At 32.5% G+C, this 14,788-nt stretch overlaps 1 protein-coding gene across 1 annotated transcript in view; it reads right to left on the reverse strand.

Moving 5' to 3' along the window:
- Nucleotides 1-14,788, reverse strand: part of MYCBP2 (MYC binding protein 2) — a 292,534-nt gene that overhangs the window by 70,677 nt on the left and 207,069 nt on the right. The gene's annotated exons all lie outside the window — the stretch shown is intronic.

A 14,788-nucleotide genomic window follows, 5' to 3' on the forward strand; every position in this document is an offset into this window, starting at 1 on the left:
TTAAAAGTATTTCAGATTGAAAATAAAAATGAAGAACAAGAGGAAAAACATTCGATTAAAATCTTAAATTATAACAGGTATCACAGCAAACCAAAATATTTTTCTATGTGCAATATTGTTCATTTACTATATGTTAGCCATTACTGAAATTTAAAGCACATCTATTAAAATTTCTAGTAATAAAAATTTTTTTAAAAGAATAATGATAGGCAAAGAGAAAACAAAACTTTCACTGACTCTACAATCTAGATGTGGGAAAGATAAAGTACTAAAGCAAAATTTCAATGGAGAGAAATTGAATATTGTTTTCTTATTATTGACTTATTATCTTTAGATTACATATAGTCTATTTATTAGAATGATTGTCTTAATAGATCCCTGCTTTAATAAATGTATTGGAACAATTTTTAATTAATAAAGTGTCAGTCCCTGAACCCTGTTTACCATGCAAATATAGGACCTCTCCAAGTTTTGCAACCGATTAAGTTAAAAAAAACTTCATTAATTTCTTTAAAATTGGCTATCTAGAAGCCGAAAAATAAATTTTAAAAGGGGAATGAGGTCTCTGGAGGAGTCTGCAAAAGCTTATTTACCTTTTAATGTATCGTGAACTCTAAAGTCATTGAGTTCTGAGAGATGCAAACATGAAGTCATGTGGGGGGGGGGGAGGATTTCTTCCCCCTTTCAGGTTTTAAACCATATTTTGAAAAGATAGATGGCATATGGCATATTCCCACATATATTTGCATTCTTTTTGTGATCCCAAAGCTAGGTCTTCTATATTATCAGGTATTCTACCCCTAAAAGTTACCTCTCTCTTCAAGTCCAAACTTTTATTCCCTCAGTTCAGTTGTTTGTATATGGTTATATGGGAATGCAATTCATCTATTTACAAATATTCATCAAATAGCTACTCTCGGTCAGATACTATATGAGGCTCCCTGGTGAAGGGAACAATTGGGTGAATAAACTCCCTTTACCAATGAAGGTGGGCACTGAGTTCTAAAGAGATTAGTAACCAGAGCAAGTGAATTTCCAGGATCACACAACCAATATGTGTCAGAGCTGTGGTCTGCATTATTGGGGCAAGGCTCTGGAAAGAAAGATAAAAAAACAAGTCCTGCCTTCAAAGAACTTAAGCAATCTGACTGACCCAGGAGCCCAGAAATTTACATTGACAAGCTCCTTTACCTTAGAGAAAGATTTAACTTTTTTTTAAAGAGGATGTTTCAAAACCAAGGCTTAGTTGTGCCATCTCTCCCAGAATGAAAGGACTGTCCTTGTTTTATCTTCCTTCTATTTTTGAATTCTCACATTTTCTAAAAGATTAAATGCATAGACACATACACACACACACACACACACACACACACACACACACACAGTGGTTCCCACTTCTGTTTGTGACTGCTAGGTGATGACAGTTTTTATATATATTGGCTTTTTGGGTCAGAAGTTTGTAAGTTAGCATGTCTACTTGATGTTAGTTTAGCACAGTTTAAATGTCCAACAATGATTGATATTCCTATGAAGAGATTTCCACTATATATATACACTAGGGGTGATATTTTAAAATATTTAACAAAGAAATTTTGGTAGCAATAATTTTTTATGTGCTAGGAATAAATTTCTTGAATTACAGTAAAAATCATGGTCTATTTGCATAAAAATTCAACATCTATATTTTAAGACATGGTGCTTACCATCTTTATGCTTTAGGTAGTGAGATGGTGCAGGGGATGGAGGACTAGACTAGGAGTCAAGAAGACCCGAGTTTGAATTCAGCCTCAGACACTTAATAGCTGTGTAACTCTGGACAAATCACTCTGCGTCTTTCTACCTCACTTCTAGGGTTGCTGTGAGGTTCACACTGTCAAGCCCTGCACAGTGCTCAGGTCACAGTGAGGGCTACAGAAACGTTAGCAATTATCATGCTAATAAACTACTCCCAGCTGGTTGCTGCATCTTTTTTGGTATAAACAATATGTTCTGGAAATTATTATGCTTAATGGCTTCCTAATCCATTTAGAACTTTTCATACAAGTATACAAGTTTAAAGAAACAAAGGATTAAGAAAATAGTAGTTAACATTAAACTTATTTCAAATAGCAAAATGATTTTTTTTTGCCACTGAAATGATTCCATTGAGACATAATTTCTTTAGAAATTGATACATTAGGCATACTATAAAAAAAGAAAAACTGTTTACTTCAAGTACAGGTCAACTTTTCAGGGCAATGAGTTGCACTGCTAGTTTATAAGAAAAGGAAGAGAAGATATGCATACCAAGTGTCTACAAAACTGTTTTATGTATCTGTGAGGAAACATAACTCCTGTCTAGCAATATTTTTGTTAGCCTTTATAGAAGATTATATATCCTGTGTTCCTATGAATCTCTCTCTTTAAAAACTAGATTGAAAAAAATCAATTTATTTACTTGAATTTTGTAGAGAAAATGACAACATTTGAGTCATAACTATTTTAGACCAGTGAGTCACACACATATTTTCTTTTAAATTTTATTATTTCATTCTGAGCTTAAGCATTTTCCTACTTATATTTTTAAAACATTCTTGGCTACTATATAAATGCTTTAAGAAATTTGTTTTGCTATACCAACCAGCAATTTCTTGGACAAGAAGGTATGCATGCATATTATGTTATTAAATAAGATTTAAGAACTGAAGACTTTTAAGTGTTTTTCTTTGAAAAAACATTAAATTTGCAATAGTAATTTTATAAGAAAATTTTCATATATCACAAATAAATGATGGTTTCATTAGGAAAAAACTCACAGGATTGTGTAGTTTTGCCTATGTTGGATATTAAAACAGCATATAAATATGTTATTTGTAAGATACTCATATCAAATAAGGAAAATCTGATTTAAAATGCTGAGGACATAAAAGATACATGTAAAATTACATGAAAATTATTTCTAATATTTCAACCTTAGGATTAAATTTTAAATTTATCATTTAACAAATGAATGGAATGAAAATGAATTGAAGTGAAATTATTTTCCTTTTCCAAACTTCCTTTGTATTGAATGTCCCATCCATGAATGCATGCATACCCACCCTTTAGTTTGTGAGACAGAGATGAAAGAGCAGAAGCAGGCCCAGCTACACCATTATTTTTGTAAATGCGCTCACGAGAAGCAAGGTTGCGGGATGGAGTTTCTATAGTGGAAAACAGTGGCAAAGAAGCAACAAAGGTTCAATGGAAAACAATTTGGCAGAGAAAACAATCAGAAACAAAGCATTTTAAAGGATAGGCATCTATTCACTATATTAGTAATAAATTTCACTGCTAAGCTGCAGTTCACTAAAGAATTCTATACTTTTCCCAAAAATTATAGGCAAGAGGGAGAAATTGGTCAACTCTGTTTAATAATCATTTAAAATGTCATAACATTCCAAATGAGGGCCAAAATTTTTTCTAAAGTTGGGTCACATTTTTTTCATTTAAATGTTCTTTAAAAAAAAGTATGAATTTGAAGAATACTGTTATTTAAACATTAATGGAAGGAGCTCTGGGATTTTGGATTTCTGGAATTTAGTGCCAATCTACTTCTAAATAGTTGAAGAATCATGATTTAGTCATTAAAACTTCTTGGGACTTAATTTCTTTACTAATAAAATGAAGAGAGTGGGCTAAAAAAGATGATTTCTTAGGTCCCTTTTAGTTCTTAAGTTTTATGAGATTCTACAAAAGGATGAGGGTTTCTTTTTTCTTTAAATTTAAAATTTAAGCATTACAATTATATCTGTAAATTGTCTTTTAAACTGTCTTTTACTCAAAGTAATTTGAGCTTTCAGTATGTACAACAACTTTGGCTCTGTGACTCAACAAAGATTCAGTATATACACATAAAATTTCACGACAAAAAAGTCATTAAAACAGCAATTCCTATATAATAAAGATTTCTGAGATCATATACATATTTATAATATCACAGTAAAATCTCAGTACCAAAAAGAAAAAAAAGGTAGTTTGCAAACCTACTAGGTTTCTATTGCAAAGGATTTGTTCAAAGTTGTTACACTCCATGGTTTTAGAAGTTTAAAAAACTTTACCTTTTGTTTCCATGAAAATGTTAATTCAATCAAAAACTTTTTTGATCAGATAAAACTTTGACAAAATTCTATAATTTCAGAAATGTAAGGGACTCCAGAAGTCAACTAATCCAACCCTTACCAGAATATCCTCTATAAAAGTTCTTAGTTCTAATCATAGACTTCTTTGGCAATCTGGTAAAGACTATTCTTTACAAGAAAAATTTTTTGGAAATAAATCATAGTGAAGGGAATACAAGATTTCATTTGGAGGTTAGTAAAAAATTTAATGTAAATTTTTTTTCTACTTTATCTCATGGATTCCCTGGAAATCTATTCATGAGCCTCAAGTTAAAAAGACTTGCTCTACAACATATTTTTTAAGGGGTCATAATTTCTTTCCCTGAAGAACTCCAAAGAGGGAGAACCTATCTCTCGAGGTATTCTACCTTTTGGATAGTTCTAATTGCTAAGGAAGTTTTTTTTTATGTTATACCTTATGTTGCTAGTTTAGTCTCACTGCAAGAATCAGTTTAAAAAAAACACAAAAATTGAATCAACCCAAGGACTTGATGTATTTGAATTGTTTTGACTTTATTCTTTGTTTAAATATTAAATAATAAATATAAATTCTTCAAAACTTAAAAGCAAATTCCAAATGTTTCATAACAAATAAGTCTCTTTTTGGGGGTGAGGAAGTTGGGAGGAATGGTGAAGTGGATTATGAAAAAAATGAGAATTTACCCAGATTGTGATACTACTAGTTCTACATGGAAATTTAAGTTCTGAGCTTTACAGACTAAATCTAAAGGTGAATATAAATTAATGTGTTCTGCAGCTTAAACTACCTTTTTTGAAGAGATCTCAGTGAAAAATGATAGTATTAAATCTAATTTTTGTATTTTGGAGTTCATATAAGTGACACTCCAAAATGTGTTACAACACACTTTTAAAAAAAGAAAACAAAGCAAACAAACAAACAAAAAAGGAAATAAAAGACATAGCTTTGTAATGTTAAACAATTGACATATTTCGCTATTCATTTTGCTATGCATAAAATTTCGTTCAAAGAATATGAATGACTTTTAATGTAAGCCTTTCAAGAATATTCTTATTTCTATACACTTGACAGATTGGAAGAAAACATCCAATTTGATCATTAAAAAATTCAATATATATTTTTTTATACTTTTTTAATAAGCAAAAAATACTTGGTCTATAATTATTTGGAGATAAGAACTTTACATTGTATTAGTAAATTAAAATGTCACTTTAAAATTTATTCCTCTCTGAAAAGAAAAGCAAGAGTAATATCTGATTAACTCACTTGATTTTCATGATTAAATATTAACAATGTAAGGAATATGCTAATAAACGTTTTCTGTGTGATATCTTAATTTACTTTGTTTTTGCACTAGTTTATTAAATTAACTTTCCATATATTTAAGGAAGCATTAAAATAAAATTTTATATTTTTTTTCTTCCAGTGAATTTTGGAAGATGAAGTTAAGATGAAAAGAACTCAGGATCAGAAGGCAATTTGTTGATACTACAACTCGTATAAAAATAAAATTCTGCTTCAAGGAATTTAAGTAGTCTGTGCCCAGATAAAACAACTGGGGAAAACTAGAGGCTTCAAAATCTTGCTATTTATTGTAAGAAAAATTAATCACAAATCACAGCTGCTTAATGAAAAGCTAACATATTTTCTTGGCTCAGTAGTAATCAAAACATTAGCAGGGAAGCAGGATTATTATATAATCTGAGATCCAAATACACAAAAAATATGTCAAACTACAACAATGAACACTTTCCCCCCACCAAGGTCTGAAATTAAAAATTCTACTAATCAATGAGGTAACAGTTCACCTACCTTATTTAATTAAATTTAACAATTAGTTTTAAGTTAATAATGCTACATTAAGAATTTGGGTACATTCTATAATTTGTTAAATTCTTATCCCTATGCAAGTGGTTCTGTGATAGTAAGTGAAGATACAAAGAGGAAAAAAACCTAAGTCATTAAATTCAAAGTGTTCCTGGGAATACTAGTCTCTAGATTTTTCTGCCAGTATTAACACCAATAATAATAATTAGCATTTGCTTTACAAATAACACATTTTAGCTTCATGATATTTGTAGAGAATAGGTAAAGACGAGGAAACTGAGGCAGTTTCAGATAAGTGACTTGCCCAGGATCATTCAGCTAGCAAGGGTCTGGGGCAGGATTTAACCTCAATCTTGTCTAAATGACTTTTAAATTTAGTGCTACTAAACTTACCCCCCCCCCCCCCGACCACCTAGCTGCAGAACACAGGGCTCATTAAGTGATCGAGAAAGAGTAAGCTTTAATCCTGAAAGACAAAATGGTGGAATGCCACTTGTCAACTAAGCAATCAAACAATTTATTATAGATAGGTCCTAGACTTGTAATTTCATTAAATGCTATGATAGGCCCTGGGAATAAAAAAGAGAGAGAGAGAGAGCCCATATACACATATCTCTACTTCTATATCTATATTTATCTATCTATCTACCTTTTAAGAGAGGGCATATATTTTATTAGTGTTAACCGAATGAATTTTATTATTTGAATGTGAACATTTATTGCATGCCTAATCAAAGAGGTTATTTTTATTTATCTTAAACTTCACAACTTGATTTTCAAGATATTAAACTTTATTTTGAAGTATAAGCTTAAAATATGACACAGAGACCCAAGGAAGAGAACAAACGTTGTATGAAATATCTGTAATCATCCAGGCAAAGGTGATGAGGGCCTTTACTAAGGTGTGACTGTAAGGGTGGAGTGGGGTGGGATGAGATAGATGTGAGGGATGCTATGAAGAAAGAATGATTATCTGGGAAATGACTGGATTTGTGGGGTGAGAGAGAAATCCAGGATAATACCAAATAAGTTGTGAACCTAGGTGACTAGAAGATTGGTGGTGTCTTAGAAAATAATTACTTTAAAGAGATATAGGTTTTGGGGAAAAGATAATGTACTATTTTGGACATGTGGCATTAAGTCTGTCTATGAGAACAATTTGGCAATACGTGTTATGGAAATTCAGGGGAGTTCAAGGGAGAGATGAATAATATAGAGATTTTTATTTAGACAGATTTAGGGAAATACTGTTGTAAACTGATTTGTTATTTATGGATAAGTAAATTACCTTTCCTAAAAACTTCCCATTTCATTAATGTCATCAATGGGATATGTTTGGTACTTAGAGTTCAAAAACAGAAAAAAGCATAAATACTGAGCTTCCTTAGGGAATAAAGAAAGTGTTAAATTTTCCTTTGTAAGTATATATGTCAGGAAGAAAAACAATCAGAAAAAAGTTAAAATTTCAGCAGTAGGGATATAGCAGAGCTAAGTTAGATTATGCTGACTTCAAAGTATCAGTCAGAATTAAAGGTCAATTATAGTTCGGTGTATGGAACAGATTCAAACAGTATCATAAGAAACTGAAATCAAATGTTAAGGTAATCTTTTAACACACCAAAATCCCAGCAAAAAAAAAAAATGATGTACAGTTAGATGGGCTCTATAGCGTTTAAAATGAAATCATTAGAGTTGGAGGTGGCTAATTCAGAATTAATTATTTTTGTTGTTGTTGTTTTTAGATTTTTCAAGGCAATGGGGTTAAGTGGCTTGCCCAAGGCCACACGGCTAGGTAATTATTAAGTGTCTGAGGTAGGATTTGAACTGAGGTACTACTGACTCCAAGGCCAGTGCTCTATCCACTGCACCACCTAGCCGCCCCTCCGAATTAATTTAATAGATTCATTAAGTCTCATTCACTTTGGCAAATTTGAAATATCTTAAAAGTCAACAGCTTTTTATTATGGTTTAAGACATTAAGTAAGTAATGAGGACCACGTGAAATGAAAACTGTGATTGACCCCAAATGTTTGCTGTGAAGTAGATTAGAAAGACTTCCCAATCTCACTTATTTTGAAGACTTCTTAGGGAAAAGGATAGGAAAAATTTATGCTGACATTATAATAAAAGTTCAAAAGACTTTTTTTACATTCCAATATAGGAGATCCCAAGTTCACAATATTACAAGATCTCAAATGAGATCCTTAAGCATAAGTTTTGGCTGAATGATAAAAAAAAAATAAAGTAGATGAATGTCCACCTATCTAAAATATGATAATGCCAGTTGAGGGGACCTCCTGAGGAAGACAGGGACATGTGACAAGAACTCACACAAGATGAAGAGGCACAGATGGATAATGATGCGTACTGTTTGCTGGAAAGAATACTAATGGCAAAGAGATTATACACCATCAAAATTCCCAACAAAGGAACAATTGTGGTGTGAAACAAGATATATACAGATTAGAACCAGGAAACTCAAATTCAAGTCTCTATTCTTCCACTAATGAATTTTCCATGTGAGCAAATTACTTTAGGTCTGTTTCCTCATCTATAAAATGATGTTAAATGAGATAATATTTTAATGTTAGTTCCAGGCCTAAGTTCTATTAAATTATATATATAATCTATCTATATATATATCTAAAAATATATAATTATATCTAAAAGGATATATAGTCGGAATGGCTAGATGGAGCAGTAGAGATAGCACCGGTTCTGGAGTCAGGAGTACCTGAGTTCAAATCTGGCCTCAGACACTTTATTACCTAGCTATGTGGCCTTGGGTAAGCCACTTAACCCCATTTGCCTTGCAAAAACCTAAAAAAAAGGGGGGATATATGGTCTCTGGTCATAATTTTAGAATGATGCCTTTACATTGTCAAAGTAGAAAGACTATTCAACAGATGTTTAAAGGAATAACTACTAATGTGTACCATGTAGTTAAGTGCAGTGGAAAATTTTTCTTATGAATTTTGTCTTATTAATCAGTATTTGGCAGCTCTTCTGAAATGTAATGATAAAAAACTTGAAATAAAATTAACTTATCAAATACACACACACACACATATATATATATATATATATATATATATATATATATATATATGAGAGAGAGACAGAGAGAGAGAGAAAAACAATCTTTTTGAAGTATAAATTAAAATACTATCAACTATTAAAAGAAATTAGTCCCAGGGAATTTTGGTCTTATAAAGAGACTTACATGTCTTATTTTTTTCTCTTTTATTTTTGCTGCCTCAAAGAAGGACCTGGAATAACCTGAAACCTATGGAGAATGATGTCAGCAGCAGGCTAGTGGAAAGAAAGCCACAGGAGAACTCTCTTACAATGGGTTTTGCTTAGGTAACAGCTGCAAGGGTACTCTGGTGCCAAGGAATTAAGTTGTTCTCATATTCCAGAAACACCTACTCTAACCCTGGCGGATGTGGTTCTAGACTGATGGATGAACCTCAAAGTATGAGAACCATTAATACTGTGAGAAATGCTCTAAACTGCACTTTGGCATTCATTATTTTAATTTGAGTTCAAGTTTTTCTGATTCCAGGCTCTGGGCTCTATCTGCTGCGCCACCTAGTACCCTCTACTAGGCAAGAGCCAGGATCCTGACTCCTTGGCAGATTCTCAGTTTTGCTGCTTAAAAACTATGTGGGTTAGGGAGCCAATTCCTCTCTCTAGATTTGTTCCAGTCCTGTTGGATTTGGTGTTTTAAGTCCCTTCTTACTCCAATTTTTTTGAGTCTATAAACCAATAGTAAATATAGTGATGTTTTTAATTTGCTACTGTAATAAAAGTTGTATTTTTTATTAAAAACTAAAAAGATTCATATCCCATAAAATATAGATTATGAATCCATGTAAATGAAGCCACATTTTGCTACCTGATTGAATCAAACTCAAATTGCAAGTCTAACAAATAAAACCACATAATTTAGGTAACCATTATGTGTAACCTAAAACAGCATGATGACATAAATGATTCTACATGTTATAATAGGTCATTTACACCCCCCAACCACCAATCACAAACAAAAATACATCTAAAATGATTATCCTATAATATAGTTCTTGATGTTCAATTAAATGAAAGTCACATAGTTATTTCCTGAGGCAGGCAGCATAATGGAGGCTTGAGGTAGGAAGACCTGGAATCCTGCCTCAGTGACTAGAGTCAGGAACACTCTCCCTCATTATCCTCATTGGTGGTGATGGTGTAGTGGTAATGGCAATGATCTTAGAGGGGTGGAATGAAGTTCAAACAAGGATTGTGAGAAATGTTGTCAGGTGTTCTGCAAATCTCAAAATGCTCTCTCAAGGGTAGTGGCTTTGGATTCAGGGAACTGGGGTTCCTATTCCTTCTTTGCCACTTCATACCTATCTGACCTTGATCAAATCTTTTACTTTTACCAAGCCTCTGCTTCTTCATCTATGACATGATGGGGTTGGATCAGATGGTTTCAGAGGATCCTTTAAACTACAACTATGCTTCTAAATGTGAGCTATTATTATTGTTATTTTTGAATGCCAACTACATGCCATCAAACAACAGTAATACTAAAAGGCTATTAATAGGCATTATTAAAAGATAGGTAATTAATGATATGAAAAGATCAGTGTAATAAGAATAATTCTAATTCAGAGTAAAGGATGCCTGAACTACTTGTGGTATATGAATGTATTGGAATCATACCACAGTACTATAAGAATTGGTGAACAGGCAGATTTCAGAATAGATTTACATGAAGAGAGCAGAATCAGGAGAAAAGTAACAATGTGTGACAATAAACTGTGATGGCCTTAGATCTTCTCAGCAATACAAACATCTAAGACAATCTCAAAAGACTCAAGATGGAAAATGCTATCCATATTCAGAGGAAGAACTGATGAAGTCTGAATGTAGCTTTTTCAATTATTTATTTATTTTTTTAAGGTTTTTGCAAGGCAGATGGGGTTAAGTGGCTCGCCCAAGGCCACACAGCTAGGTAATTGTTAAGTGTCTGAGACTGGATTTAAACCCAGGTACTCCTGACTCTAAGGCCAGTCCTTTATCCACTATGCCACCTAGCCACCCCTGAATGTAGCTTGAAGCAAACTAATTTCACTTTCTTTTTTTTTTTGGGGGGAAATATGTTTAACATAAATGTACACATAAAATCCTATATCAGATTGCTTGTCTTCTTGGGGAAGGGAAAACAAATAGAAACTGAAAATATCTTTATATGAAATGGAAAAAAATAAATAGCATTTACATAAAAAGTAAAACATTCCATGACATATAGGGTTCAAATACATTTACCACTGTCAAACAAAAACTAGAAGACAATTGTATATTAATGCAATATTTAGGAAAGGTTATTTTATACTTGCAAAATACTTCTGATCCTTATTTTCCATCTAACTCAACATAGAGAACAAAAACTCAAGCTCTAAAGGTTTGCAAGTTTGGAAAAACAACAATGATGATTTTTAATGCTTTTACTTAAGTGGTTAAAAAACCATCAATTTTTGCTTCTTTAGGGACATAATTCATCATTCCTATTGACTTTTTTTTGGGGGGGAAAATGTACCTCTCTGTCAGATGATTTTTTAAAAATTAGTGATATATATATATATATATATATATATATATATATATATATATATAGTAAACTTTTTCTTCTTATTATAATGGCATAATTTAAATTAATGTTATGGTATATCTCTATTGTTCTCTGCTTTCTATTTGAAACCACATTTTGGAAAGTTGACTGCCAAGGAATTCTTTTGTGCTATTGCTGAGACCTACAAATAATCTATTTTTTCCCCTTTCGGTAAGAAAGAGAATTCTGAAAATCTTATTATGATTTTGATACCAGTCTGCAATAGTTATGAAAGCTGCTTAAGTAGTTTGAACTGATGTTTACCTTCTTCCAGCAGATGTAAAGTAAAATCCTAATATATTCACAAAGGTATTCTCTAAAATTCTAATTAACTTTGCTACAGTAGGTGCTTTCAGAACCATGGATATCATTGCTACTTAACTGGTAAAACTTTAAGTCTAATTTAGGGTCCGTAACCATAGGCAGCAAACCTCAGGTTATTTAAAGTCTTGTACACTTTTACAAAATACAATTTTGCCTTATTTACTTGAGTTCTAAGGTAGGATAATATGTAAAGGCTGTCCCCAATCACCCAAACAAATACCAAAAAAAAATTATCCTAGGAGAAAAATGTTAGGAACATTATAACCATTATTTGTACCTTTTAAAAACCACTTGTAATCAAGTTATTAGATAATTTAATCTGAAGATGAATGAAATTGCTAATCATCATATAGGCACAGAGGGGAGGGATGGAAAATCATATTATCAAATTATAACCACTACCAGTAAGTATTCATTCATTCCTGGATAGATCTTATAATAAAATCTGGAGTAGTAGTAGATGAGAGGCTCAATATGAACATCAATATTATATGCTAAAGGAACTTTATTTCATATAAATGAAATTAGATTTAGATAATACCTAAGTAAAAAAGACATGGGAATGCTAATAAAGAAAAGTGCAGAATCTCAGGGATGGAATGGAACTCGAGTCATGTAGTCCAACTGACATTTGAAGAAACACATCAAACAGAAATACACCAAAGAAGCCTCTGCTCAAAGATCTCTTCTAAGAGGCAACCCATTAATTCCCAAGGCAGTTCATTTTATTGTGCTAGCTCTATTAAAAAGTATTTCTTTATATCAAGCCAAATGTGATAGAAAACATTTCCTTATGTCAAGCTGAAATTTTCCTCTTTGGAACATTCTTTCACTATCCAAGCTCAGCTTTATAGACTAAACCTAAATACTTTCTGTGACAGTCCTTAATATACTTCAAAATTATTTAATGTCACCTCAAGTCTTAAGAAGTTAAACCTCTCTTCCAATTTATTTTTTATGCCTTGATTTTATCTTCCTAGTTGTCCCTCTTGCATATTCTTCAGATTATCAGTTATCCTTCAAAAAATCCAGAAGACAATGGGTCTGATCGGGGCTAATCATAGCAGGATTATGACATTCCTAGTCCTGAATATTATTGCTTTGTTAATGCAACCTGATATTTCATTAGCTTTCTTGACAGCTACATATGCCGCTGACTGATCTGTTTGCAGTTAACTTTTCTGAATGAACTGTCGTCTAATTAAGCCCCTATCATCTTGTATTTGTAAAACTGTTTGTTGAACCCAAGACAAAAGTTTTGTAATTTTACTTATTAAACTTATTAAGTTTGGCTCAATAAAGAATTCATTAAGACCTTTTAAAATCCTAATTCTTAGCCAGTATATTAAATATGCCTCCCTAATTTGAGTAATTTACTAAGCATGTTATCTATTTCTTTAATCAGAATGATAAAAATGGGCAAGGAAAAATTCCAACAACTATGTATATATAAAAGAAATATACAGGATGGATGGAAGATAATTTCAGAGAGAAGGCACTAGTAGTGGGACCAGGAAAAGCCTGCGGAAGAATGAAATCTTGAAAGAAGCTTGTATGTGCATGGTTATTTATTTATGTTTATAATGAGAGAGAGAGAGAGAGAGAGAGAGAGAGAGAGAGAGAGAGAGAGAGAGAGAGAGAGAGAGAACAAAGAAACAAACAGCCAGACTACATTTTAGGAAGGTCATTTTGGCAGGTCAGTGGAGAATGGTAGTAATAAAAATATAAAGACAGGCAAAAGATAGTCAACAGCTTAGTCAAGGAAATCTAAAAAAATGCTGAAGAGAATAGCATGCTAAAAACCAGCTTAGGTCAAATGGATAAAACAGTTCAAAAAGTTATTGAGGAGAAGAATGCTTTAAAAAGCAAAATTGGCCAGATGGAAAAAGAGATAAGAAAACTCTCTGAGGAGAACAAATCCTTCAGACAAGGAATAGAATTCAGGGAGATTGATGAATTTACCAGAAATCAGGAATCAATACTTCAAAACCAAAAAAATGAAAAATTAGAAGAAAATGTGAAATATCCCATTGAAAAAACAATTGATATGGAAAACAGACTTAGGAAAGATAATTTAAAAATTATTGGAATACCTGAAAGTCATGATCAGGAAAAAAGCCTTGACATCATTTTAAAAGAATTACTACAGGAAAATTGCCTTGATATTCTAGAAGCAGAGGGCAAAATAGAAATGGAGAAAATCCACTGATCCCCCCAAGAAAGAGATCCCAAAAAACAAACCCCTAGGAATATTATAGCCAAGTTCCAGAACTCCCAAGTCAAAGAGAAAATATTACAGGCAGCCAGAAGGACACAGTTCAAATATCGTGGAGCTGCAGTCAGGATCACACAGGACTTAGCAGCAGCTACATTGGAAGCTCGTAGGGCTTGGAATACAATATACTGGAAGGCAAAAGAGCTTAGAATGTAGCCAAGAATGAACTACCCAGCAAGGCTGAATGTCCTCTTCCAGGGAAAAAGATGGACTTTCAATGAACCAGGGGAATTTCAAAGGTTCCTTTTGGAATGGCCAGAGCTGAACAGAAGGTTTGATCTTCAGATACAGGACTCAGGTGAAGCATGGAGATTGGAGGAGAGAGGGGAAATATGAGGGACTTAATGAGGATGAACTGCATGTATAGAAAAATGATACTGATAATATTCATATGAACCTTCTCAGTTAATAGAGCAGGTAGAGGGAGCTTTTATAGTTGAAGCACAGGAGAAAGCTGAATTTGAAAATAATATATGGTGTAAAAATGGAGTCAATAGGAAAAAAAGGGAAATGGAATGGGAGAAAGAAAAAGGAGAGGGGGGATAGTCCAAGATATTTCACATAATAAGATTTTTTTTTATTACAAT

The sequence above is a fragment of the Macrotis lagotis genome, chromosome 6 (genome assembly GCF_037893015.1).
Source record: "Macrotis lagotis isolate mMagLag1 chromosome 6, bilby.v1.9.chrom.fasta, whole genome shotgun sequence".
Classification (NCBI taxonomy): domain Eukaryota; kingdom Metazoa; phylum Chordata; class Mammalia; order Peramelemorphia; family Peramelidae; genus Macrotis; species Macrotis lagotis.